The sequence below is a fragment of the Corvus hawaiiensis genome, chromosome 6 (genome assembly GCF_020740725.1).
Source record: "Corvus hawaiiensis isolate bCorHaw1 chromosome 6, bCorHaw1.pri.cur, whole genome shotgun sequence".
Lineage (NCBI taxonomy): Eukaryota > Metazoa > Chordata > Aves > Passeriformes > Corvidae > Corvus > Corvus hawaiiensis.
In genome coordinates, this window is record NC_063218.1 from 14492271 (window position 1) to 14519906 (window position 27636).

Here is a 27636-nt window from a genome sequence, read left to right on the forward strand (position 1 = left end):
TTCAAATAAATACCTACCTTATTCCCTTACTCCTGTCTAGTCTCTGGTTTTAGGTGGCCTCTCAAGGCATCAGTTAAGCCGCAGGCAGCTGCTCACTTGCTCCCCCACCAGCAGGACCAGGAAGAGAATCAGAAGGGTAAAAGCTGGAAACCTTGTGGGCTGAGATAAAGATAGTTTAATAGGGAATGAAAAAGACACACACACAAGCAAAGCAAAACAGGGAATTATTTCCCTGCTTCCATGGGCGGGCAGGTGTTCAGCCATCTCCAGGAGAACAGGGCCCCATCACATATAACAGTATCTTGGAAAGACACCACTCCAAATGTCCATATGGTCTGGAATATCTGTTTGGTCAGTTTGGGACACCTGTCCCAGCTCTGTCTCGTCCCAGCTCCACATGCACCCCCAACTTCTTTGCCAGCATGGCAGTACAGAAAGCAGAAAAGGCCTTGGCTCTTCCTAGTTCACATGCTGCTGTCAAGAGTATGTATGCACCAGTTAAGAGTCCAGTGACAAACCCAGATAGATGAATATCCACAAACAATGCTAGCTGTCTAGTTGCAACAGGAATAACACAGAACTGCCACCATGATTAATGTCAATCATTGTTAAAGGAGGTAACATCTGAGGTATACAGAGAAAGAGACTTTACTGACCAAGGAGTCAGCTCCAGAGAATGAGATCCAATGTCATCTTACCATGCTCACATCAGAGCTCTTGTATTCAAAAGGGAACTGCTGTTTGATGATCCTGAGGTTTCCCAGGTTCTTCTGCTTTCTGGGAGAAGGAGAGGCTCTGTCTTAGAGTTACACAGCTCGGACCCAAACTGAAACTTATAATGAGAAAGAAACAAAATGCAACAGACCTATCAGGTAGAGGGCTGACCTGTAGGATTTAGTTGTCCCCCAGGCTTTTGTCTGATTTCCCATCCTATTTTTGACAATCTACAATCAGCTTAGTCTGCCTCTTAGTCTATTAGTTACATAATTTCAACAGAATGCTTGAGAAGAGTGTCCTTAGAATAATTTCTTTGTTTGAGAAGCAAAACATTCACAGGTATCACTAAACAGGTTTTCACACTTCACAAGGAAAGGAGCTATAGCTCCTAGCAAGCATTTGAGCCAGCCCCGTCTGTGGTGGCAGCAAAACCTGCAGTGCACCAATTGTCCCAGAAACATATTTTGTGGGGAACAAGAGTTGTACCTGTAGCTGCACTGATGGAGCTGATGGAGCTACTAGAGACACAGAAGACTAAATAGGACCTGAAGAGACCATTCTGTTAATTTTCCCACATCGGGACAGAATTCAGTGTTCTCCTGAGATGGATTTTAAAGATGAAGACGTGGTGAAGATCTGCAAACTCCCCAGGGACCTATTTCAGTGTTAACTACATTATTTGTTAGAAAGCGTTTCCTAATACCTAATTTAAGGTTTTCTTTTTGCTGTTTACAGTGATTGCTTTCCTCTCATCCTCAGCTGAAATGAAGTATACTTCATTGCCTTCCTTTTCATAGCAAAAATTCAGAGGTATAAAGACTGCTATCATTTTTCCTTTATTTTTCCTCTTTCCTGTAGCTCAACGACAAATGTGTCAGCCTTTCTACACAGCTCACACTCTCTAGACCTCATGGGCTTTTCTTGACCTCTTTTCATTTTCCTGCATCACTCTTGAAAACAAAGTCTAGAATGGGATATTATGCATCAAGGATGGACTTACAAGTGATACCCCATAACATTTTTGCTTTAGCTCTACTAATAATGAAAAAAATGTTTGTGTTGAAAAAGAGAGTAGGCTATCTGTGCCTGTACAGCATCGAGTAAGTGAAAGCTTCTCCTAAAGAGCTCACACACAAACATGGCATAGTGACATGGGCAAGAAACAGTACTAAAAGAAAATTAATAACCAAAAAGAGAAACACAGTACTATAGTTCTTAATAGATGCTACATACTCTACTTCTTAGTAAAGCTAAACCAAAGATAATGAGGAGGACACTTTGTGTCTCCATAGTTCAGAATCTGAGGAAAAAAGCATGTTTGGTTACATATTGTAAATACACCCTATATTTATTAAAGCATGCAGCCCCTTGGTAAGGGGAATGGTACATGCCTATCCAAAGGGAACATCTCACAGAACAGCTCACAGAAGTATCGATGTTTTTGGCTGAGCTCCAAGCCATGTCACCTGTCCAAACTGATCCATCTTTTGTAGACCCATACATAATACCCATCAAGTCAAATAAACTATGATCTAATCAAACCAGATACAATGCCTTTATAATGAAAGAAATCACCTATGAAGTCAGGACCTGAATGAGCATAAAAATACCTACAAGAGGGACAGAAATTATTTTGCTGTGGCAGGTGTCCTACTCCAAGGTTTAGTATTTTGTTCTAACCTTAAGGAAAGTTTCCCTCGCTTTATTGAAAATTTAACAAGGTTAGGCTCAAGTGTGTGAAGAAAAATCCTTTTTTTAATCTCTCGTGCAATGAAAAATGCTTTTCATTCCTTTTGAGAAAGTCTTCCATAAAGCAAGATGGTGAGGTTTATAGTAGAAAGACAATGTTTTTCCATGAGGAGTTGTAGAGAGCAGTAAGATCCCTTCACCTTCTCTTTTCCAGGCTGAGCAACTCCAGGTTGACTCAGAGTCTATTTTCATATCTTGTGCTCCATTCCCTCAAGTATCCTACAAACCCTCTGCTGGTCTTGCTCTGCTCCATAATGTTCACATCTGTCTAGCACTGGGGAGGCCCAAACTGGGTGCAGTACTCCACTACAATAAACCCTACAATAAATGTGTATATTTACAAACATGGATCGCTCAGTGTTATTTGACTCTAATCCACGCCGATGGTTCTAGTAACAAGAACCTGGATTAACCTCTCCTTCTAGGGTGGGTTGTAACAGTGAGCCTGACCTAGTTTTCATGAACCATTTTGAAACACTTGTTCAGATCTCACGTTTTTAGGCATGTTCATTTATATCCAAGGCTTTGACACTCAGCCTGTTCATTCACACTACCCATGTAATTTGCTCTAAACATGGGAAACATTTTTGCAGAAGTCAGAGTGTGTTTGCAGATTATTTCTGAAAAATAAATTGTATAGATCAATTCTTCTACTTGCTGTAACTTTTCACACCTCTCCCAGAGTCTAGCAAGTATGTATTTTGACATTTTAGAGGCTGTGGTGGTGAATGGTCAAGTATTTAAATTTAACTATTTACTGATGTAGAAACTGGAGAATGTATCTCTGCCCTCCCTATTTGGTGCTATATCTACTGAGTTTGCTCTGCATCATTTGGTTTTGCAAGGGCAGTGCAGGGACTCCATGAAAATAAAAGGAATAGTCAGGTCCCCAATAAACCAGTCATGGTGATCAGGAGACTCTCCAAGGAGAGGCATAATATGTGCTTACTTGGGCACCAGAGGAAGAATGAATATTTTAGGTGGCTTTCAGGGAAAAGAAGGCATTATTGCTGTTTCATACAGTATTTTATCTAGCAGACATGGGCTGAGACGATTATGAGATTGAGCTGTGCCACTGAAAGGGATGGCCACAGAAATATCTGGCTTGTAAGCCTGTGTAGCAACTGGGCAGACATGCACATGCTGTCAAAATGAAGGTGGATCTCCACCTTCCAGAATGAGAGATTCAGGGAATCTGCCAACAGCACGGGCAGACATTGAAGCATTTGTAGAAACTAAGCAGGGTTTTAAAGGTGTAAGTATTACACATAGGATAGCATCAGATAATTCTTTATCCAAGTCTCTCCCTTCCTGTCTTTTTTTAGTGTCTCCTAAATACTAAACTAGCTTATTTTGGATAGTTATTCTCTACTCTTCCTCTTGATCATGATATATGAAATAGGGTAGATATTGGTTAGCTATCAAAAATTCTTTACTGTGAGGGCGGTGAGGCACTGGAACAGGTTGCCCAGAGAAACTGGATGCCCTGTCCCTCGGAGTGTTCAAGGCCACCTTGGATGGGACTTTGTTATCTTCTGTTTTGTTTTGTTTCTTTTTTCTGTTCTAGTGAAAGGTGTCCCTGCCCATGGAAAGGGGTTGGAACTGGATGAACTGTAAGGTCCCTTCCAACCCAAACCATTCCAAAATTCTATGTAAAAAGAACTCAACACAGAGAGATAGAGAGCCCAATAGGGTGCTTGACCATGGTCAGACAGCAGGAACACGGACTTGCTGGCCATGATTTCTGTTGTCATACTAAGGAATGCTGCTACATTTTATGGGATAGTCCCTCAGATCTGCTGAGTTGGTCACATTTGAAGTCCTCAGAGCAAGACACCAGGGCCTCAGGGCGATGGGTCTCAGGCATTCCTTAAACAGCTGGACCAAGTATTACTGAAGATGAACACACACACCTATTTCAGGTGGAAATTGGGTTGTTATTGTTCTTAGAGTTTTTGAAGGAACAGATTACCATAAATACATTTTTATTAAAGTGACTGGGATGTTGGAATTTTGAAAGGTAGGAGCAGGCAGTCATTCATTCAATGGATATTATATGCACTTCATATTCTCACACAGGTAAAAATTAAAGTTTTGAAATACAGAACCCAAATCAGCTACACTGGAAAATGCAAATTAGATTAAATTCAGAGTTTTCAAAGTGCAAGAACATGAATATATATGCATACATAGCATATTATATAAAATACAACATTACTATGATATGCTACACATATATATTTTATATTATTTATTTTATGTGCTACTTGGGATGGTGATAAATGATCTTGTGCATTCACCTTCCAAGAATTCAGGTCTGGTTTTGAGTGCCTCAGGCAGATATCTTTAAATCCTTGCTTTCTTTTAGAAAATAGGGCATGATAAACAAGGAGACTTGTTTAATGTGCCAGTGCAATTTTTAAAGTGGTTCTTTTCAAGAAGACCCAAAGCTGAGAGCCTTTTAACAAAAAGTGTCCTGGAGATACAGGCTTGAGATACTGTCAGATTTAACAATCCACCTTTCATCATTTGTCAGATACTGTTGTAGGAAAGCCCATTTAGAAATGTCATGTGGTAGAGCAGCTGTGTAGGTGTACACTGGATGTCAGAACCTGTTTCCATTTGCTGTCTTTCCTCAAAGTGCTCATTAAGGGACCATAGTCACCATCTTCTAGCATTGCACTTCTGGGTATTAAAGGCATTTATGCATCCAAATAAAATATTTTTATACTGTGTCAGATGGCACAGGTTACAAACTGCAATTTAAAATGGTGGTTACTGTAACTTCATTACTGAATCACTTCATCCCAAAAAAAAGCAGTGGACACAAGAAAACTAGTATGAGTGTATATTTTTGTCAGATATGGCATGACTAAATATTCACCATGTAGTCAGTATGTGATCTGATTAAATTTCTTATTTTTCCATGAGACTTGTAGAGAAAGTGTTGTTTTCTGCACCATCAAAAGCTCAGTCTCACAACACGGTGCACTGTTCTTGCCCTCATTGATGGTGTTTTCTCTGGATGTTTCCAGTGAAGCAACAACAGCCTAGCAACATGTAAAATGAACTCTTCTACTTCCTGCAGTGGTTTTAATGTGACTGGGGAGGCTGCTCAGTATGCCCTAGTAGGTTGTTAGTAGCAGGATTTAAAGCAGCTGCCTCTCTTTCTCAGATGGCTACAAATTCTTGTGTCTTAGACAGCCTTTTCAATACCATTTCTAAAAGTCAGTGTTGGGTACTGTCAATATGCTAAAAAGTTTTGATGCTGCTTTTCTCGTCCTCCTGCACAAACCTATTTTAGCAAGCTTGGGATTGGGACTAGCAGGAGTGCCTAAAGACTAGGAATATCTCACTTTTTATATTAAATTTATATTAAATTCCGTTACATTCTGCTTCCCCTTAAACAAAAAGCAAGTGGCACATACCTTTAGCTTTTCAAACACCAAAAGTTTGATCATTATTAAAACTGAGACATGAAAGATTTTCTCAATCTGCCTAAAGCTAGAGAGTTGTGATGGTTTTCCAGAATATCTTCCTCCCTCCCCTCCCAGTAACGTGGTTTCATTCCCTAATACTAACACGAATGGGAAGTGCACTACCTTCTCTTCATGGCTTGAGGGGGTCATTAGTTTATTACAGATGTTCCAAATTAACCTTCTACCCCAATACAGCCAGCTGTGGTTTCACACTGTGCAACTTCAGCATGATAATATTTGCTTTCTAAAACCCAGGATGTTTTCAAAAGTAAATTATCATCTTGTTTGCATCATCGTGTATTGAGAAGCCTTTATGAGTGTTTATGAAAAGGGCAGGAAATGAGAGGTAAAATTGTCTGTGTTTCAGAAAAGTTTATAGTTTATCTAAATTTCCTGGCCTTGAGGAATTTAGTGTCTTTAATTCAGCACTGCAGTAGAATTAATTGCCTTGGATATTCTTTCTAATGTGAATGTAATGCTCAGACAAATACAGCTATTGAGAGACCTTGTATTGTTTGGTTCACTGTACAGGCAGAGAGCCTGGAAATCCTAGGCATGGGCTGGGGCTCCACTTCACTCACCAAGGCTCACACAGGCTGTGCACAGGCTGCCAGGTTGGCACTTCCCACATCACGTTCAGCACCCCTGGTTCTCTGCTGCAGATTGGGAACCCTCCCACTTTTTTCCTGTGGACCCAGACATGACAGGGTAAGGTAAGAGGTAGTGGCTAGTGGAATCTGGTATGTGCCATCTTAGAGGTTTATGTGGGATGCCACAGAGGCACACCAGAACATGGGCAGCAGTAACGCTCCCCCCCTGACATCACAACACTGCACAGAGAGCAAAATGCCTTCCCTGCTTTGCAAAGCTGACAGCCTGAGTGTCTTGAGAACAGACTTAAATATTTACTTGCTACTACACCATCCACAGATTACTCTTCTCTGGGGAGTTGTCATCAAGCCTTTAATGCAATATTCAGGCTCATTAACAGCCTGTGTTGACAGCCTAAAAGAAAGAGGTCAGAACCCAATATTCAAATGTATGATGTCTGCACCTGAGGAAAAAAGCAATAACCAGAAAATATCCGCTCTCAGAAACAGTCTGTTAACAAGAGCCATGCTGACGGTGCAAACAAAACATAAATGAATATATCCTACATTTTAAAGGGCAAACCCCAAAGCCAAAAAGCAAAAGAAAGCCAAACACTTCATGAAGTCTGATAGAAGCAGCTATTGCTATCAATTACATGCAGTAAAAACTAAACAAGAATGGTAATAGACATGGACAGCACTATAAAAGTTCCAGAGAGACAAATACATAATAGCTTACAGGTAAGGGACTATACAAGGGCAAAAGCCTAGCTTAAAGTAAGAAAGAAGGGGCCAAAAAAACCCCAGAGACATTATAACAAAATACTAAATAAGTAAATATCAGTCAACTAAAGTCACGGATCCTGGCTTTGTTGCTAAAGCAGAATTACCTTATGTGGCATCAATTAACTAATTCTTTCAACCTGACAAGATTACAGAATTAGAAGGATCTCGACCCTCTCTTCTACCCCTACTCTGCAATTTTGGTAGGAACTTTTTCATTCTGTTTTAAACTTGTCCTGTAATCAAAATTCCATATCCTTCCCATGAGATCCTTCTGTTTCACTGGCCTCACCACATGGATGGCTAATGCTTATCTTCCTTACAACAATTTAATCACATATTCCTCATCCTGTTCAAAACCCACACTGGAGCAGGCTGTTCCTGAAGAACTGCACCCCATGAGAGGGACCCACCCAGGGCTGTACCTGTGGGAAGAACCCTCAAATGGAGCAGGAAAACAAAGTGAGGATTATGGAGCAGCTCAGATGAAAGGTTATGAACTGATCACTTGCCCAATTCCCATCCCCTGTGCAGCTCAGGGGAGAGCAAGCAGAGCCAGTACTGGAGTTGAGCCCAGGCAGAACAAGTGGGAGGGGGCAGAGGAAGGTGATTTTAGTTTGTCTTTTCTTCTTACTATCTAAATCTATTTTTAATTGGCAATAAATTGATATAATCCTCCTCAATCAAGACTTTTTGCCCATGACAGTAATTGCTAAGCAATCTCTCTGTCTCAACTCACAAGCCCTTTCATCATATTTTCTCCTCCATCCCATTGCGAAAGGAGAGTGAGAGAATGGCTTGGTAGGCATCTGGCAGCCAGCCAAAGTCAAACCACCACACCTCCTTGCAGCCATCTCTTGAGCATTTAGAGAACATTATTATGTCATTTTATAGAGCAGATGTACAGTATCTATCCTCTTCAATCTCAAATGAAGGAAATTTTAACTAATGGTAGCTTTAGAGTATAGAAAACAATGAGCAGTAAGAATTATTGCTCACCTGAGCCTTTCCTTGGCATTATTTAGCATAAGTAAAGCTTCTCAGAAAGAGAAGAGCAGGATAAAACTCTTCTGAAATAAGAGGTGAGCTGGAATTTTCTAGAAGCATAGTTCATAAAATGAGCTTAATTGCAAATAACAATGTTATTAGACCCACTTATCATACATAACTGGTATGGTAAGCAGGAAGAGCTTCCCTCTGAAACAGCATTCCTTTGGGGATGAATTCATAATCAGATGACTGGCCACAAAAATTATTAGGTCTTCTCAGAAGCTTTAATGTTTGAACATCAGGGAAGCTAGCAAAATTTTCATCTCTAATGTACTAACTATCATTTAGTGATTTCTAAAATACAGTAACATTCCTTGATTTAAATTACTTTCTATCATCCTAATGGGTACACATTCGTTTATTAATTTATTGTATCATACTGTTTTTCCCTTTTTTGTATTGGAGTTTCTCATCAGAATCTTGAGGTTGATGGGGTCTTTTACATTTCACAGTAATTTTTTTACACTTCACAGTCATAAAAACCCAGTTTTGAGGGTGGGTGTCCTTGAATGCTCCTGCTTCCCTCCTTGTAGCAAGGAGTCAATATTCTTTCTTATCTTCAGTTCTTTAAACTAAGCAGATCCCATTGGTCTATTTCTTGTATGGCCACACTCAAAAGTGTATCATGTAGCTGAGCTGAATCTTTGCCACTGGAAGAAATTATTTCACATATTTTACAAGTTTTACCCTTGCCAATGGAACCTAGGATGGCATTTCCCATTTTTGTAACATGACGTGGTTGACCAAAGTCCATACTTGACCAGAGCTTTTTCTTCAAAACTGTTGAAGAAAGTTGCTCCCCATCCTGTATCAACAGGGATGATTCATCCCACTCGTATAGCATGTCTTTGGATAATTTTAATTCTAGCTTCCTTTTAATTTCATCCTATTATTAATTTCATTTTCAAATTTGCCAGGAACATTTTTGAACTCTATTTTTGTCATCAAAAGAATTTCTGTCTTTAGTGACATTTGCAATTTTAATTTAAGAATTAATTACTAGAAACTAGAAACCATCATCATTAGTCCATTGCAAGATGAATGAGTTTGAAATCCTGAAAAGAATTAAGATTTCATGTCATGCCACCTCTAAATTTTAATGAAGGTCACACAGATGTAACTCAGTCACTTTAGACTGATGAAAGCATAAGTTATTTACTTATCTCGAGATTTTTGGTGTCTCAGGCTACCCAAGGGTCTAGCCTGTACAAGGGTTTATCTCTTAACATCAGGAGAACATGCAAATGACACCAATAGAGAGGGGTTTATTCCTGATTCTGTTCACCCTTCATGCTATTGTCTGGGGGAGGGGGGGGGGTTAACACTATTATATTATTAGTATTGATATTATTCAATTCCCCCTTAAATTAATTTCCCTGTTAAAAGATGGATTTCATTCAGTTGGCATGCATTACATTAAGCAAGGAATTCAGCTAAGTTCTTTAGGGGTTCTGTCTGTCCTTTTCATTAAACAATAAATGAAATTGTTTCAAAAAATGGTCACTACAAGTTTTGCTCATAATACATATTTCATCTTAGTTATTCAGCATTATGGAAAAAGATCAGTCATTGTTCAGACATCTAAAGTAAAGGCTTATTTTTTCACTGAGATGTTCTGGAACTATTTGGAGTGGCTCAGATTCTGTCCCCAGTCCAACAGAGTTTCTGCTTGCCGATGTGGGCTCATCCACACTGCTGGAACCCATCTGCCAGCAGAGCAGGGCTCATGAGAACATTTCTGTGCACAGGGGGGATGTTGTGTGCCTGTCAGATCCAGAGCTGTTGGCAGGAAGGAACAGATTCAAATTTGGATTTAAGCTTTAAAACCAGAGATTTATGTAATTTGATGGAAAGAGAACAATTTCATCATGCTTCTTTGAAGTAATTAGAAACAATTTTGGAGCTAATTTCTGTGCATAGAGAGATTTCCTGGACTGGTGTTATCTGTGCATTAGGCCATAATCCCAAAATTTCTTGTATTTTTGCTTTACTGTTATGGCCTCAGTGGAATTAACAAAGATACTTACATAACTAAAGTCAAATACATAAAAACAACCTCTTGGTATCAGAACCAAAAGATGAGTAAACAAACAGTGGCAAAGGGAAGATAATGCTTTAAAGACTATTGTACCTGAAGAAATTAGCATATTTTCTTCATTTTCTCTTTTCTCGAGTGACAGAACTTGTCTTGCAACTGGGTATTAAGAGAAATGTGAGAGAGGAAGCAAGAATGCTATAAAGATCCTGAAGCCCCCCGTTCCCAAGAAAACTATCTTTCCATCAGACCATAAACAAAAATCAACCCAGGCTTGTTGGGGTTTTTTGTTTGTTTGTTTAGGACCGAGCTAATAATACATCTGGTCATAATTGCATTAAGTCATGTGCTTACATTTTTGTTCAAAGAGTATTTTATGAATTCGAATGTAAAAGAAATCCAGGGAAGGGAAAGCCACCGAGGAGCTGGAGACCTAATCTTGGGATGCTTCTGCCCTCTCGTGGCCATTGTGACACGCGTTCTGCAGCTCTTTACTGTGTAAATACATCACATTTATTCTTGTTCACACCCTCGACCCTTCTCTAAGCAGGTTCTCAGTGTGCCAGCAGGTGGCTGTGCCTACACAAGCTGAGACCCCCTCCGCGCCTGAGCTCTCTGCCCAGATGAAAGCAGAACTCTTTGGCCCTATAATTTCACTTACAGTGGAAAGAGGGGCAGGACCCAACCAAAAAAAAAAAAAACCCAATCCACCACATAAAACAGGTTTCTGATAAATTTGTACTTCTCCAGCTGCAAAATGGAGATTTTGCATTATAATAATGAAAATCATTGTTAATGTAATGTAACCATAAGTTTTGGAGGAAGGCTAAGCAGAAATTATTATGAGAAATTTTGTTATATTTTTGGGTGCATGCTTTATTTTAGGAGAATTGGCAATTGCGTCCAGTCCTTCTTATAATTATCGTTTAGTATTGGCATCTGTTGCTGGGTGTGGGTAGCTGATGAGTGCAGGTACCTCCTTTGTGTCACTGGCGCTGTTTTTAGCATATTTGGGCAGAATATTAGTGGGTTTTGTTTACTCTGGCAGTGGACCCCTTTCCAGAAACTTGGGGAGATTTGTTGGTTATGGTGTGTGACAAGCTTTGGTTATGATTCCAGTAGTGCTGAGTTGTGGTTTGGTGTAGACACTGTTGATAGTGGAGGTATGTTTTCTGTGTGATTGTATTTTATTGGTGTAGCTGTGTTCTATCCATGGGGACCAGGGTGGGTTTTGGTTGCAGGTTTGGGGTTGTTGCTAAGTTTTTTAGTCTTATAACTTTTATGGGGGCTATTTGGGGAGGGATTTGTGCAGTTTAGGGTAGAGAGATGTCAAAAAGTAGTTTAATTTAAAATAGCAACTTTGGGAGTTGCAGATAAAGGTTTTCTTTCTGAAGGGAAAGGACTCTAAGAAGAGGTATAATCTTCAATATCTTCGGTTTACAAGACCAAAGTTCTTATAAACTATTAGAGTAGTTTTAAAGGTTAAGTAATTTGTTTTCTAAAGCTCAAACAACAGGAATAGGATTAAGGGAATTATGAAGTAGGTGAGGGAGGCAAATTGTCTGATGATAATGAATGGATGTTCTACTGCTTGGCTACCTACTCATCTGAGAATAAAGAAATTGTCTACTAGGGTTTAGGACAGGAGTTGTGATAGGGTTGAAAGGTTATTCTATGTTGTTTTGATTTCTGTATGTGGGGGACAAGGAAAGACTCCTACCGAGGTGGTGAGAGCTAGGACACATTGTGTCACGTTACACTGCAAGAGCTGCAGAGCCACCATGGCAGAGACATTGGCTGTCTGGCTGTAAGCCATTGCCACTGCTCCAAACACCATCTCAGGCCTTGAGAGACACATTTTATGGTGACATAGCCCAGAGAGAATCAATTCAGACAAGGGGACTCATTTTAGAAGTAACCTTATAAACTCTTGGGCAACACGGTATTGAGTGGATGTATTATGTGCCTTATCTCCCCCAGCACTCTGGAAAGATGGAGAGGTATAAAGGGCTGCTGAAGACTATGGTAAAAGCATTGGGCATAGAAGCATTGGGATGCAAATTCAGCAGATGCCACTTGGCTGATTAACACTACAGGATCTGCCAACCACTTTAGTCCTGCACAAAAATACCCCTACACAATGTGAGAGGGGACAACATTCCCATACTACACATAGGGAAGTGCCTGGGGAAGTTGATGTGGATTTTTCCTGCCATGGGAAAAGGAAAACCCATTCATGGGATTGTCTTTACCCAAGGACCCAGGTGTACTTGGTGGGTAATGCAGCAGTTGTATGTTGCAGGAATGACCTGAACTGGTGAAGAATGAATTTTGAGAGGAGCGAGGAGTGTGATGACAACCCAAGCCGGGCTGGTGACCAACAATCAAGTATGCTGTTTCTCCTGTCCTGACCACTCATCCTGATGGAATGGAGCCCAAGTTATGGATCTGGAGGGAAGGAGAAAGGCCATTAAAGAGAATATAGTGTCTCTCTGTGAAAGAACATGGGATAGTAGTTAATGAAAATGAGGACGTATGTGCAATTTAAGCTGTATGCATGGGAATGCAGCACAGTTTCACCTATATGGGGCTCTTAAAAGGTGAGCAGATCCAGCTCCTTTCCTCTCCAGTCGATGAATCTGTTCATGGATGGCACTTTGTCTCCATTGGTGCGATATTACCTCCTGAGGCAGTTGATGCCAAGGATACGAGGGGCCTCTAGGCCAGTCTCACTGGGGTGCTTTTCCCACTTGTCCCCTGTTAAACTCACCTTGGTGTCTAATACAGACAATTCCTGGCAACTCCCTGTCCCTCCAGAGGTCCAGATGGGTTCTGCACTCCTGTGTCTTGATGGCATCAGTGTGCACCAGTATCCACTAAAGCTTTGTACTTCTGTGGATCTGATGTGCCAGGCCATCAATTCCACACAGTCCAGTATGTCTGGTCCTCCCTTTCTTCCTCCTGGCCAAAGGCAGGGACCCTCTATTCCTGTTTCTGGTGGGGAATCTTTGTGATGCCAGACCTAAAGTCCCCTCACCAGCATTAAACATGTGGCAAACAGTCATCCTTTTGCAACTTCTGCAGGTACCTGAACAACCTTGCTCCATGTTTTCTCCTCATGTGTGAAATTATTATGAACAGTATGAAGAATGTTTATTTGACATTGAAATACCAGCATTATTATCCTGGCTGGTGACAGAAGAATTGTGTATTAATTGTGTTTTTCGTATACATCACTCACTGCAGCTGCAGAAGATTAGGGTCTATATTTTGTCCATGACTTAAGTAAGTACAGTTATCAATTTATAATGAGTTTTCTTAATGATTAAAAATTATAGAAATTAAAATTTTAAATTCATTTCCATAACAAATTGTTGTCTTGCCTCTTTGCAAACAAAGAGTATCCGAGGAGCTGATGATTGCTTCTGGCCATTCTGGCCCCTTCCCTCCTGCCCTACATCACGGGCTCTCTCATACCCTCCACTGCATCCAGAGGGCACTCTGGCATCAGCTGGATGCTCTGCAGGATTCCTTTAGCACCACCAGGTGTCCCTGCCATTTAAGAAATCACCATCCCAACCCTGCCTTAGAAGACAAAACGCTTTTTTTTTTAATCAACTGGAACAGTGTTTCCAGAATGGGCAAAAATGCGAGGAGCGTCCATCCTCCCTGCCTTCCTCGCTTTCTCCCTCCGTCCCCGAGCACAGACCGTGACAGAACCGAGATGACTTTTGTCCATGGGGGTCCAGGCTGTGACAGCCTTCCAGCAATACTGTAGTACGCTTACTGCCTCTGCTCTTGTCGCGTGTCTTCGAACAGAAATGAACACGAGAAAATACCTGACATGACCGTGAGACATTTCGCAAAGACAAGTAGCCTGGTACCATCTGCCCACCTTCCATGGCAGCTCTGGGAGTGTGTGTAGCTGCTCCACCGGGAATTTCCACGGTTCCTGCACATCTTCCTTTGGTCCTTGACCCTGGGAACGAGCATTCAAGCCCAGACGGACAGGGGCACTGCAGAGGTCCTTCCAGCCTTGTGGGCTGTCTCAGAGTCTCCAGTGGCAAATGTCTGAGGAAGGAATATAATAATAGAGAAATACAAAATGATTTTTTCTCTCTCCTATTGTCCCAGACTCCAATTCTCAGTAAAGTCCTTCCCATGCCTCCAGAGATGCCCTTTCTGTGCCTTATGTTCTTATACTGCAAAAAAACCATTTGAAACTACTGTCTTTAACTGACCTGTACAGTGCCACACCATAAGCACCAATGGATTTTATGAAATAAACTATATTCAGTACCAATTGGATCTATTAAGTTTCCTTTTCTCATCTCTGTGGTTGGACAGAGGTATGCATACAGGTCATGTAAAACTGCCAGAAAATGATGAAAATGAAACGTCAGAATCAGCCAAGAGTTTCCTCACCTGGGTCAGCTGCTGCATCAAACAGCAACCCTCTGGCAGAGGTGGATTTTTCCTCTCAGCCTAGACCCCTCTTGCTCACCTCCCTTTTCCTGCTGGAGCTCTGGGTCTCACAGTTAAAACAGCCACATTCCAATTAATAGGGCAGAAACACCAGCCTTTTGTATCATGAAGAAAAGACTCCTGAATCACTGAGATGTCTCAAGTATGAAATATTGTGCCAGTTTTTTCAACTGTTTACTTCTGTATTCCTGATTTCCATATTAATTTATTTCTATGCCTATCTCAACTCTTCTTTCAAAAGCATTGATAAAACTAATTGCTAACACACATTCTACAAATCAACAGAGATTATTTTCAAAATTTGGATGTAATTTAGCACATCATGTGGCAAATATAAACCTTGCTACTATGAAATTATTATTTTAAGAGCTTTCTGAAATGTATATACCAAAGTATTTACACTTTAAAAACCCTGGTCCAGAGTTGGTATTACTAGACCCTGTTTCAGCATTTTTAGGTGTGAAAGATGCATTAGATCACTCAATCTGGCAGTTAAAAAATAAATTTACTCATGAGAGGGCTTAAAAGGAAAATATTTTCTTAATTTAATACCACACAAGTGAGGCAGAGACATTTATAAATAAATCATAATAAAAAGTTGTCTTCTCTGAAATGATAATTTGAATTTCTTTATAATTTTCTGCCCGAGAATTTCACAGTAAAGGGTAGCTGTAGTTCTGTAGAGACTCACATCAGTGCCAACTGGAGGCATCACTTGGTATTACACAGTTTCTTTTCTTGATAAACAAGTTAATAGCAAATACATATGCACAGGCTATTGATGCATTTACTGAAACATCACCATCTAAATTTCTACCAGCCATCCCCTCCAGTGCTTAAGCAGACAATAATCCCCTGAGTGAATTAGATGCCTCATGGTAAGTGCATCATTTCTTCCATGGACTAAGCCAGAGTTGCTGTGTTTGCAGCCTTTTACACTGCTCCAAGAGAAGAATGAGTCAAGCAGGTTCAAAAACCAGTTGGAACTCATGTCCCAATGGTAAAGGGCTAAAAAACAAGATAGAGAAAAAAGGAAGATGTGGGATGCTTTCATTAATTCCTACTTCTCTAAGATTTAACATATTCCTTCTGTTGTTGGGTGTTTAGAAGTGCTTCCAGACCACAGTATTCCTTTGGGTGCTGCAATGGCATTTATGGAAGCCAGAAGGAAGCGATAATGTATAAAACTTTCGGCAAGAGCGTTTTAAAACACAGACCAACTTTGTGCCATTTGAAAAGAGTATAATAGGAAAAATCAAGGCACTTTTCTAAAGAGGACTACATTTGTAAACCAGAAAATGTCGTCTTTATTTCTTTACATTGATGTATTGCACAGACATTGCCAGAACCAAAGTATCTGCAAACAGGCTAATTCCAAGATACCGTTGTAGTTTAGTATTACTTTTTATATGTAGCAAATCCCCGGACAGAGAAAGGCTTAGCAAGGACACACATGGAAACAACACCCCTTAAATGTCCTCAATACTCACTCCATAAAGGAATCAGACAGGCAGAAAAATTAAAAATCATAGCAAAAAGAAAATTGGAAAACCAAGGTATTTTTTTAACTGAAGTCATTCTAGAGAAAATTTTCAGTGCGGAATTCCCCTGTCAGACACGCAGATAGCAAAATGCTCACAACTGCAGGTTAATCACAGAAGCACCATGGAGACACATCAGACAGCAGAAAAAGCCCTCTGCTCATGTCAAAGGGAATGTAGGTGTTGGAGAATCCTGCTAAGCAAGCAACAGCCCTGTACATAGCCTTTCAATTTTAGTTAAATTTTGAGTCACAGTGATTTGGATATACAGGAACAAAACTTTTTCTTAATCACAGTTAAGGACCCCAGTGAAACTCAAAGATCTATCAAAGACAAATGCAAAAATAAATTAGGACCTGGGTTTACAATAGATCATTATTATATAATGTTATGTATTATTATATCATATAGGTAAATTTTGCAATGGCTGTCTGCCAAATGAAGGTCCCCACTGTAGTAAGAGCTCAGCAACAACAGAAGCCAAGAGAATACACATGAGAGAGAGGCATTATTAATGGAACAGCTGCAGGAAACATTTCTGACAGAGCTGGCATCTTATTAGCTACTCCTAGTCCTATCAAGAAACAGGAAACTGTAATGTTCATGCAGCTCCTTGTTTTGTGTTGCTGTGGCCAAGGGAAAAGAGAACGCGTGGGTGGATTTTCCGGTGGATGCATAGTGCAAGTGAGATAAAAATTCTGATTAAATATTTAGACTCAGGGAAAACAAAGGTGATTTGGGACATAAACTGAGCTGTGTTCTTGATTAATAAGGAAATGGTAATGCTGCCTTCAGCGAGTAGAGGGCAGCAGTACCATTTGCTGCATAAATACTCTCCTGTAGACTATGCTTTTGTAATAGGTGGACAGAGAAGAATGGGAGTCTGTGTTATGGAACAGGCAGCTGGAGGAAAGGGAAAGAAGGAAAGCAAATAAGTACAGTTCCTCTAGCAAATTCAGTTCAAGGAACTCATAGTATTGCATTTAGCATACAAACCAATATCCATGAAAAAAAACCCTATTTTTTTCCAAATAGGACTTAATTATATTCTGTGCATGAAAAGAATGAATTCTGCCTTAGGTCTGTCAAAAATATTCTGGCCATTATGAATCTATATGGAGCCAAGAGGAAGGCACACAGTGCATGATAGAGGGAATTATCAGGCTGCATGCACACGTGTGCGTACCCTGCCTAGACCAGGGGTAAGAACAAGGCTGGCAGTCATGAGTCTGTGCACAGCACAGTAACAGCTCTGTGTGTTTATGTGGCAGAGTGATAGTTAGTTATTTGATATTCAACCAGGTTTGAGAGTTTGCCCTGCCTTTCTCTCCCCAAAGTTGTCCCTCGTATCTATGTGTGAATGTTTTTTCTGTTTTAACAGCCAGGAAATTAGAAGCCTTCAGGGGTTGGAAGCCTGATTTGTGTCTTCCTCTGAATTTGGATAAGTGAAGCTGTGACTCCTGTCCCCAGCTGTCAGCCCTGCTACACACAGCAGAGAGGAACAGATGACAGCCAAGTACTCAGAACAGCCAAATAACAACTGGAAGGATCTGCCTGTGTTAATCTGGCACAAAGCAGCGATGCTTTTGGTTGTTTAACAAGTTTGGATATCATGGTTTATACCATACTTATGTAGGTTGATAGAGTGCCAGAGGTCTATAGGTATAGATCAGATACATCTTCACCTACAAGTACAGCATTAGCCAGTAGGGGTTTATGGAGAGCCAGTGGGTTGGCTGGGTGAGCAACACCAGGACATCCACTGGGAATGGGAAGGACTCTCTACATGAACAGGGGCATGAGGCACAATGCACTCCACACTTGTTTCCTTTTACTTTTTTCTAGCAAAGAATGACTCATGTAGTTAATCAGGATTGCTCTGAGGTCTGGAAGTGGCGTTTTTCTATTTTATCCCCATGAAATTTTTCTATAATTTTTTTGAGAAATTTCTGCAGAATAAAACTAAATCTACCAAAGGTTTAGCATATGGACAGCCCAGACATGCCAAAGGATAGAAGCAGATAATTTGTTCATAAATATGTAAGAGGATTCCCATAATTTCTTTCATAATACTTTGCTTGATTTTTTTCTTCCTATGTTTATAACAGAAATGGGGAAATACCAACCATTGTTTAAATTAAATCTGACAAAAGGATTCTATCACAACTATTCAGCATCCACTGATGCTGGGCTGCTGTTTAAGACTGACCTTAGCTGACCTTAGTAGTGGGATCATCTAATATATTAATCATTAGAAGGGCTGCACTGTCACACAGAAGGAGGGAAGCTGGTCAGCATTTTGCAGAAATCTGTGTTTTCAACCATTGTTTTACCACAGATCAGCATAATCAATTTTATCAGTTTTATATAAGCTTATCCTGGCTCACACACAAGGTAAGTGGTTGCCTCAGGACTGACATGGGACACCTCATCCAAGCTGGACAGAATTCTTTCCTAATACTAAAAGTTTCTGTTGTTGATGAGGCATAGCAGTGACAGCTGCAGCCATCTAAGGCTGACCAATGCCTTCTGGTAATTATTGATTAATTCACTTCTGGACTGCACAGTGATTGCTAAGTCATGGAAGTTTCAGTGATCTAGGCAAGATAATGACATTCAAAAAGGAAAAGACGCATAGCTTCCCTTTTGCTCACAAATTCAGACCACTCTGAACTCAGATCAGAAACTACAAAAGACAGAGCTTTTCATTACCTCTTTCCCACAATTTCAGTTTCTTCTTAAAAAACTTTACTTCATCATTTGTTTTATTTCATCTCAATAGAAATTACATCAACAATAAATGACATGCTTACAAACTGTAGCCATGAATTTGGTAGGGCATGATGAGTTGATACTTATACTTAAAGGATATCTACCATATTTACAGAACAGCCTGAACATCACAGGCGTCACTGTGACCTAAAGCAAAACAGAGGAATACATAGAAAGTTGAGCCCAGTGAGTTTCAGATGAGGGATGCTGAGAACCAATGGGTGTAGCAAAAAAGGTTTCAGGCAGGGAGGGGTAGTGAGTTTGGTTTCTGGAGGGACTTAATTTGGTGTGCGACTTGATACTCAGAAATGCAAACTGTTGGAAAATTTGCTACAGTCTTCAAGTTCCTAACAGTCCACTTAACATCCACATAATAAAAACAGACCCTGCATGTCTGCCTGAAACATTACAGCATTTTGGTACCAGCCACCTCTTAATGATTAAATTTAGGTGAGGAAGACACTCATGTTCCTGTTAAGGTCTACCTTTAAAGCCCAGTTGTACTCACTCCTTCCTCCCTTCTTCCACACATTCTTTACACATTTGCATTTACTTCCTGCTGCATAAAACCATACTATTTAAGTACTATTTGCAGTACTCAGAGATTTGAAACACAATGTTGGTAAATTATTTAGCAAACAATTAGAGGAAGGAGTGCAAACAAAACCACTAATTTCCAAAAGTATCTTTAATTGCTTGGTGCAGTCTCAGAACCCCAAGCAAATATTAAGATAATTAATAGCTGTCAACTCGTCAGTCACATGAAAAAGCACCTTCAGTCAATTGTCAAACATGTCCCTCATTCTTCAGAAGGTGTGAGCACAGCTACCTGCTGTTTCTTTCAAGGTCACATTGACTTCACAACACTATTCCCATGGTGTAGAAGTTCAAATCTATTTTGATAGTTCCTTTAGAATTTCCAAGCCTTTGTTCAGCAATCGCTATCAATGAATGAAACACTTTATATCTCCAATGAGTACTTCAAACATAACCTTTGAATAACCTCCAATAATTGCATGACAGATGACGTACATATGAGTTTGGATGTAAAAATTGTTCCAACAGAGTCCAGACAAGCACAGAGATGTAGAATCTGTGATCAAAAAGGCAAAACAAGGCACCTGTCCAGAAGACAGCTGTTCCCATGCTTTGTTTTGCAGGAAAGATTTTGGCTTATCGGATTTAGACGTATCCTGTCACTAGCAATATATTCATGCCTTCAATAACTACTTAAAGGATTAAATATAACTGCAAATTGCTAGTGTTGTGGATCTTTGGGATTCTTAACATCCTGTGAGGTGTGCCTTCCCCCACCCCTTTCAAGCAATAACCACTAGTGGAGGATGTGATAGCTGCATCCACCTTACTCTGGACTTTGGGGGCAGATGGCAACATGGCAGCCAAGGGCTGTCTGGAATGGTGACCCAGACGTCTTGCTGGTATGCAAATATGACCATAAGTCACTCATCTTTCTCTATAAATAGCAGGCAGCCCAGGGCCCGTGGAGCTCTCCTCTACAGCAGCGGGCTGCACGCCAGGATCTCTCCTTGAGCAGGGACACCTCTCAAGGTTGCTCCTCCAGGTCGAGAGATCCCTTCCCACAACAGATCCTCACTAAGTGATTAATAGCATGATAAACTTTGACTTCTTATGTAAGTGGTCTAAAGGATTGACCGTGCATGTATAATCCTTTCAACCTAAACTGTTGGTAAATCTGGGACTAGGAATGACCAGCTGTGCCTAGGCTGCTCTCTGAGAAGGGTTTTAGAAAGCAGGACAGTCTATTCTGAACCCCATGATTCAGTGGGAGGGTCTCTCTGATGGTGTTGTCTGACCCTGTTCTCTATGCAGTAACTAATCAAGTGTACCTTGCCACCAAATCTTGTTAAATCGCTGTCGCATTTGCCATTGAACATTAATGCACGTTATATTGATAGAGTATATGGTGGATTCTGTCTTATGAGTGAAGTGCATCGCACCAAGACACAAAGCTTATCAGTCTACTATCTGAACAAGAAAAAAACAGAAGGAATATTGCTGGAGGTATGCCAACACTTCCACCAAAACAGCACTCTCTGAGAGGAGTGCAACTCCAAAGACCCACCTTCATTTTGGTACATCCCCATTAACCTCCTAGGAGGCAGAAAGTACCCATACTTTTTTTTTTGTTTACTATTGGTTTTGCTAACTTAAAGCTGTAAATCCCCTTCAGTTCTTTTTCTGAGTATTGTTGAGCATTACATATTTGTACTTAACCATTTCTGCTTTTAAATACAATATAAGTGTGATTTAGTGCATTTCTGTGAGATTTCATAGCTCTGACTTCTTAGTGAAGGAAAGCAGCATTATCAAGATGGGGCTGGACAGTCTGTCTTCTGGCACAAGACTGTACACAAATCCTGGCATGGTTATTTGCATGTGGAGTGTTTCATGTATTAGTGCTAAATATAAAGACTGGCACAGAGTGCCTCACTACCTTTCTGAAGGAGAGCATGCCTGTGTGGATGCTGCATTAATCCTGCGACCTGCAAAGGGAGAGTGCAAGGATTAGGCTTCTGAAGAAATTAGGCACCCAAAAGAAGTGTTACTTCAGCTGCTTTTATCACATGAAATCTTACACCTCCAATGCTCAGGCACTGCCTAGCATGCCAATGACCACCTCTGTAAATTCAGACTCCTTGTCTCTGAGCAACTCATTTCTGTCTCTTACAGAAGGAATTAAAGAAAAAAAAAGGGGGGGGAGAGGGGAAGGAAAAAATGGAAAAAAAGCTTAAAGTGTCTAAGTTTAAGTAGCTCAGAGCTATTTCAAAGGGCTCTGAAATGATCCTGTATTTGCCAGCCCTGTAGGAGGAGGCACTGGGAAGCAGAGTATGGCTTCCTCTCACTGCCAGCCCATTGGCCTGGGAAGAGTCAGCAGCACATCAGTGGGCTCCTGTGGCTCAGTTGCTCAGTCCTCTGAAAATGTGCTGGCTTAAGCTTCTGTTTGCTCAGGACTTCTGTATTGCACTGCATGGAAGCCCAGCCCTGGGAGTGCAACTTTGGAGACTGGCTTGTGGTCCATTTGCGTATTCTTGTGAGTCTCACTAGAAAGATTTGCACTTGCATCCTCAGAGTCTGGAGGCAGCCCAAAAGAAATCAGCATTGAACCTAAACTCATTTTTGTCTCTGGAGCTGATGCTGCATTTTGGGACCTAGCTCATGCCATATGCAATATATGGTGATCTTCTACCCCAGAGTAGATTTACTGCAGGATCCCTTTCTCAGGGTGAGAAACAGCCTTGGCTTTAAACAAGGGGACACAGCTTTTCAGCATCTGGAAGCTTGTAACATCAAGTATGGTAAGGGCTCCCTAGAGAGAGTTTTCACTGTCCATTAACTTTTGCAGTGTGTCAGCTTTCCAGTGTAGTTGGAGAAGTCACTATGGAGCTTGGGGTGTTAGGACAGAACACACCAATAAGACAATAAAATCCTCTGGACTAGCTAATGTGAGCCAGAAATCTTGGTTGACTCTTCTCTGGTAAAGTCATCCTGCTCATTTACAGCTAGCAACAACTTAAAAACAACTCACACAGACAGGAAGAAGTGCATTTTGCCCAGAGACGAGTTGGAGCTCCCTGTTGCTGGACAGCAGCAGAGGCAGCAGCTGGGACAGATGGAAAATCATGCTATGAGTGTAATGCTGATCCACGAGAAATGGTTTTGCACATTCTGCAGCATAGTCAAGTACTTTTGCAACTTTCTAAGAGACCAGGGAAAAAATCAAGAACAAAACTTGAGCTGAGGTTTGAGGCTGCCTATGACTGGTACAGTGAGGTGATCTTTTCATTTCTTAGCCTTTGCAGAAGGAAGAAGGACCAGGCTACAGACTTGGGCCCTCATCACAGACCTCTAGCAGATAAAGTGGGGTACTGCCTAAACGTTGTCTTTGTTTAGGACAATTTAAGGGAGTGGACATTCCAAATTTAATTACCTCCCCTTTTACTTTAACCCTTCCCTTTGCACCTATAAAGAGAGACAAGTGTGAGTAGATATAAGCGGAAAAGTTACTGTTTACTAAAAAAATGAAACAGCAACAGGCAAAATAACAGTAAATAATAACTGGAAACAAAGTTGCTGAATCTCAGGGCAATGCCCCTCAATCTCTCCAGCCTTGCCAGCTTTGTTGACAAGGGCGGCTGAAAGACTCTGGTGGCTGGGAAACTCAGGCGCCGGAGAACTCGGCAAACCTGCAGAGTCAATTCCTCTGCCTCCTCCTCGGCTGGCTGGACCTGGCTGGTGCCAGCACTGCAGTTTCTGAGCCATTCATTGGTGTGTTGTAGGGCACAACTGGTCTCTCCAAGCACCGAAACCAGCACCTCCCAGCCCCGATGGCTCTGGCTCCACACTGTGGCTCTAGACAGGTATTGTGAAATTTTCTTGAAGCAGTTTAGCATTGCAAAATGCTTTCCTTGCAAGCAGACAAGGAGCTCACAGAGAACAAAAGAAGGCTTCTGCCTTGCCCTGTCTCAGCTTCCCCTAAAGAAAGAAAGGAAAAGGGCAAGAGAATTCTGCCTCAGCGACCCTGACCTTAAAAGAACCTGCCACGCTGACCTCTGTGGTTCCGTGTCCAGCTGCCGGGTCTTAGAGAGACAGTAATAATTTTGGGAACAGGTAGATAGGGAATACAATAACACTTTGGGTTGCCCAGGACAACGTTGTATAACCTGGTGCTCTGGTAGAAAGATGATCTCCAGTGAAAAGGAGTTACAGCCAGATTACTGTTCAGTAAGACCTCATTCCTCATATATGCTCATAGATGGTTTTTCTATTCACTAAGAATAGAGGGATAGATGATATGGATGAGCCCTCATAAATTGTCTTTGTCCCTATTTTCACTGTCCAGAGAAGTGGACGATTTTAAAACAAGTGGAACTCAGGAAGTGTTTATTGTAGAACATTACTCTCCAAAACTGCACATGCATCTTTATGCACTATCAAGTGACTACTTCCCACTCTTGTGTGCAGAATTCAACATTCATTTGTGTTTAGGTCTTGTACTTAAATTACATTTACATTGTCGTTTTGAAGAGAAGGGATTTTGTAAGGGCACTGAAATCACTGCACCTGCTCTTTCTTCCTTGAAGAAGCCAGAATGGTATAAGGAACATCAGTGTACACTAAGTTTCATCTGTGTTAAGATGTCCATCTTTCTCAGAGGAGAAGATAGATTGCTCTAATATGCAAGGTTTTGTAATAACAAAATGTCTCGCCTAAAATTGTAGCTTAGTTGGTAGATTAGGGAGAAAGAATTATTCCCATGTAGATTCTAACACTGTATTTTAATAAATGTTTTAAATAAAGGGAAGGCCACTTCCCATGCAGTTTTGCTTTGTTCTAATGAAATATTTACCATGCTGTAATTGCAGTCCATCCCTCAGGCAGAAGAATACTGCCAGCCATGTAATAAATATTCTACCATGCCTAAGCTAGGATTTTTGGAAAAGAAATTTCTCTTAGTAGGTAAGAGTTGTTTGATAATGGTTTCTGAGATGACCACTAAGGAATTTGTTCATTAAATGGATTTCAGAAAGAGCAGAGGTGTAAGATTCTTCACACATCATCACATTTAGCTAATCATTTATATATTCAAAAAACTTTACTAACTATGCCTCACAGAGGAGAAACAAACCACATGAGTCAAATCACCAAGTTACTTCTCAATTCCAAAAGCACTTCATAAAATCACCTCCAAAAATACAGGAAGCTCTTTTGAAAAAAGAAAGAACAGGAAAGCTAGAGAGGGCAATGTGCCGAACCAGGTACTTCCCCACTGCCATAATTCTGCTGCTTGGCTTAAATCAGCTGAGACCCTAGATCTCCCTTCAGTCAATGCCAGAGTACATTTTTTTTCCTTCCAGAACTATTCTAGAGGCAAAAAATCTAGTTTAATCATAACAAAGGACATCAAAACAAGCCTGGATTTATTTCTGCACTACACAAAGTCTGTGGTCAATGTCCAAGGATAAGGATAGTGCCCTCATTTTTGAGTCATATCCACAGGTCTTTCTCACCTCTCTGGCCACCCCCGCCCTTTTGCACTAGTGCTGATATTGGCCCAGTATCTTCAGACTCATGCTGATACTCAATTTCAGTTTGTGAAAGCTAACTGTAAGTACTCCTGTAAAACCAAATTACTTGGAATAGTGGAAGTTCATGCAATGCTGTAGAGAAGACAGAAAATGTCACAGGAACTCTCATACTGCTTCCTATCTCTATTACTGTTCACAGCTTCTCTCTTCAGGAAAAAAACAGGATGGGGACAGGCAGGGAGAGAGAATGCAGCAGGAGAAAGAGTGAAGCTGTTCATTTCTCTCAGTTCCCTCTCTCACTCTTTGCCTTTTTTTCCTGGGCTTTGATTTAATACCTTGATCTGAGAAATGGAAAAGAACAGAGGATCGCCGGAAGGTAGCAATAAATATGCAGCAGTACTTTTCTGCCTTTAGTTTTCACCTTCATTCATAGCAGAAAAATTGCCTCAACACATTCTTCCTTACAGAATGGGGAGGAGGACACTTTATGCCAAACAGAGATGTATTTGTTTCCTCTTAAAAGAAAAGATCAGCCTCTTACTTCTGTATTCAGAAGCATGTATTTACAGAGTTGTTATATCGCCTACAACCAGACTTTAAATATTTATTGCTTGTGTGGCTGAAAAATAGTGCAATCAGATTACAAGAAATCCTCCACAGATTCTCCCTCTGACAATATTTCAAGCCATGGGGGAACACACACTACAGCTAGCTGGCAACTTACTCCACAGGCAGCTCTGCAGGGACAGATCCTGCTTAGATGCTGGGTTCCTCTGCAGCTGGGAGGGGAACACAAGCCTAAGGAGCCCAGTGCTTCATATCTCACAGAAAAGATCCACAGACTCTCAAACCAAAACAGAGGGAAAGGATCATCAGATAGTAATGTTCAGTTTTGAATATTCTTGATGCACGACACAGAGGATCACCCTGGGTAGGGCTTTTGGACTGCAGTCTGTACCAGTCAGTCGACAGCCTCCATGTCTGCCCATATATCCGCAGAGGAGACATCCTGACCAGCAATGAAGACAAAAGACACAACGAATGCGAAACATTCATTTGGACAGACTAATCCTACAATTCAACAAATATTTTCCTGTTCAGGAGCAGCCACCAGTGTCACTGCAATAGGGAACAATATCCCAGGAAACTGCAGCACATCTCAAAGGACCATCCAAGATTTGCACCTTATGTGCCACCAGTGCTCAACGTTCCTCTCCAGGACACCACTGATGAATTCATCTGTATTGGAAGAACCACTTCTAAATCAGGCTGTCTTAAGGATCAATCAAACCTTTCCTCAAACACACACTCACTGTACAGTGTGGGTTTCCTACACAGTCAAGCATGATCTGGGGACTGTGGAATACTTTCTGCCCATTCTTAGGGAAGATGGAGTCAAATGCAAAATGCTCTTCAAAGGTTTCAATTAAAAATATTAATGAGATTTTAGATCAAGGCTTCTAGATTTTAGTCATCTTCATGGGAAATGGCAAAGCTTTAACTTTTCCCTGTTTATGGTGTTTCACTACACCTCAAACTTAGCTCTATAAAGGTGTCCAGTCTCTACTTAATTGTCCACAGTGCATGCTGCATTGTACAATTTTTTTCTGAAGTGGAAGCTCTGAACCACATTGTTAAACACAGGAAATTTATCTTTTTTTTTTTTTCTAGAAAGACAAGAAGTACCTGCAGAAAAGTGCAGATGCATAAGTAACATCTTAATACATATGACAAGTCAGGAAACTTTTCTGCTACTTAATTGATCATTTTTCTTATGAGTATAGACAAGAGAAATTTATTTTAGTTTTGCAGTTTCCAATTTTTCTTGTCTGGTCCCTGCAGTTATGAAACTCCTGATTTACTTTCATGCAGAGTGAGAGGGATCTTTTCATGCCAGCACTTGGCTTGTTCCAGGAAAAGTGAAGTCATTACCCATGATACTCTGTAAATACAGAGAGATGAGAGGAAAGCACACCATTCTTCTCACACATGGGTGGAGATGGACCAGCTGAAGTTACTACGAAGAGTATGAAGAGCTCTGCTAGCACTGATGCAGAACCCACAACTCACATCCCTAGCTGTAAGTATAGGGATTCTGAAGTAAATGACAGAATTACTCCTTGCCTCTCCTGCCCTAATATAGGACAGAAAAAATACATTTTCCAATGCATTTTCACTCTTAGAAAATATGCAAGAATGCAGTGCTATTTATGGCTTTCAAAAGGCTAGAACAAGCAAAATGTTGGCAAGGATTTTGCACAGAAAGGGTCAAACCTGTGTTATGAGGTAGCCATAAAGAAAGGAAATAAAAGCATCATGCCTTTCTTTAAAAGCACAATATCAAAATTTAATTTCCAAATACTGCAA

General features: G+C 40.7%; 1 long non-coding RNA gene across 1 annotated transcript; it reads right to left on the minus strand.

Moving 5' to 3' along the window:
• Positions 1 to 392: 392 nt before the first annotated feature.
• Positions 393 to 27636, minus strand: LOC125327483. The gene is made up of 3 exons (XR_007204289.1): positions 21678 to 27636; positions 14299 to 14474; positions 393 to 832 (listed from the first exon to the last, which is right to left on the minus strand). It is a non-coding gene; the product is annotated as an uncharacterized LOC125327483 (long non-coding RNA).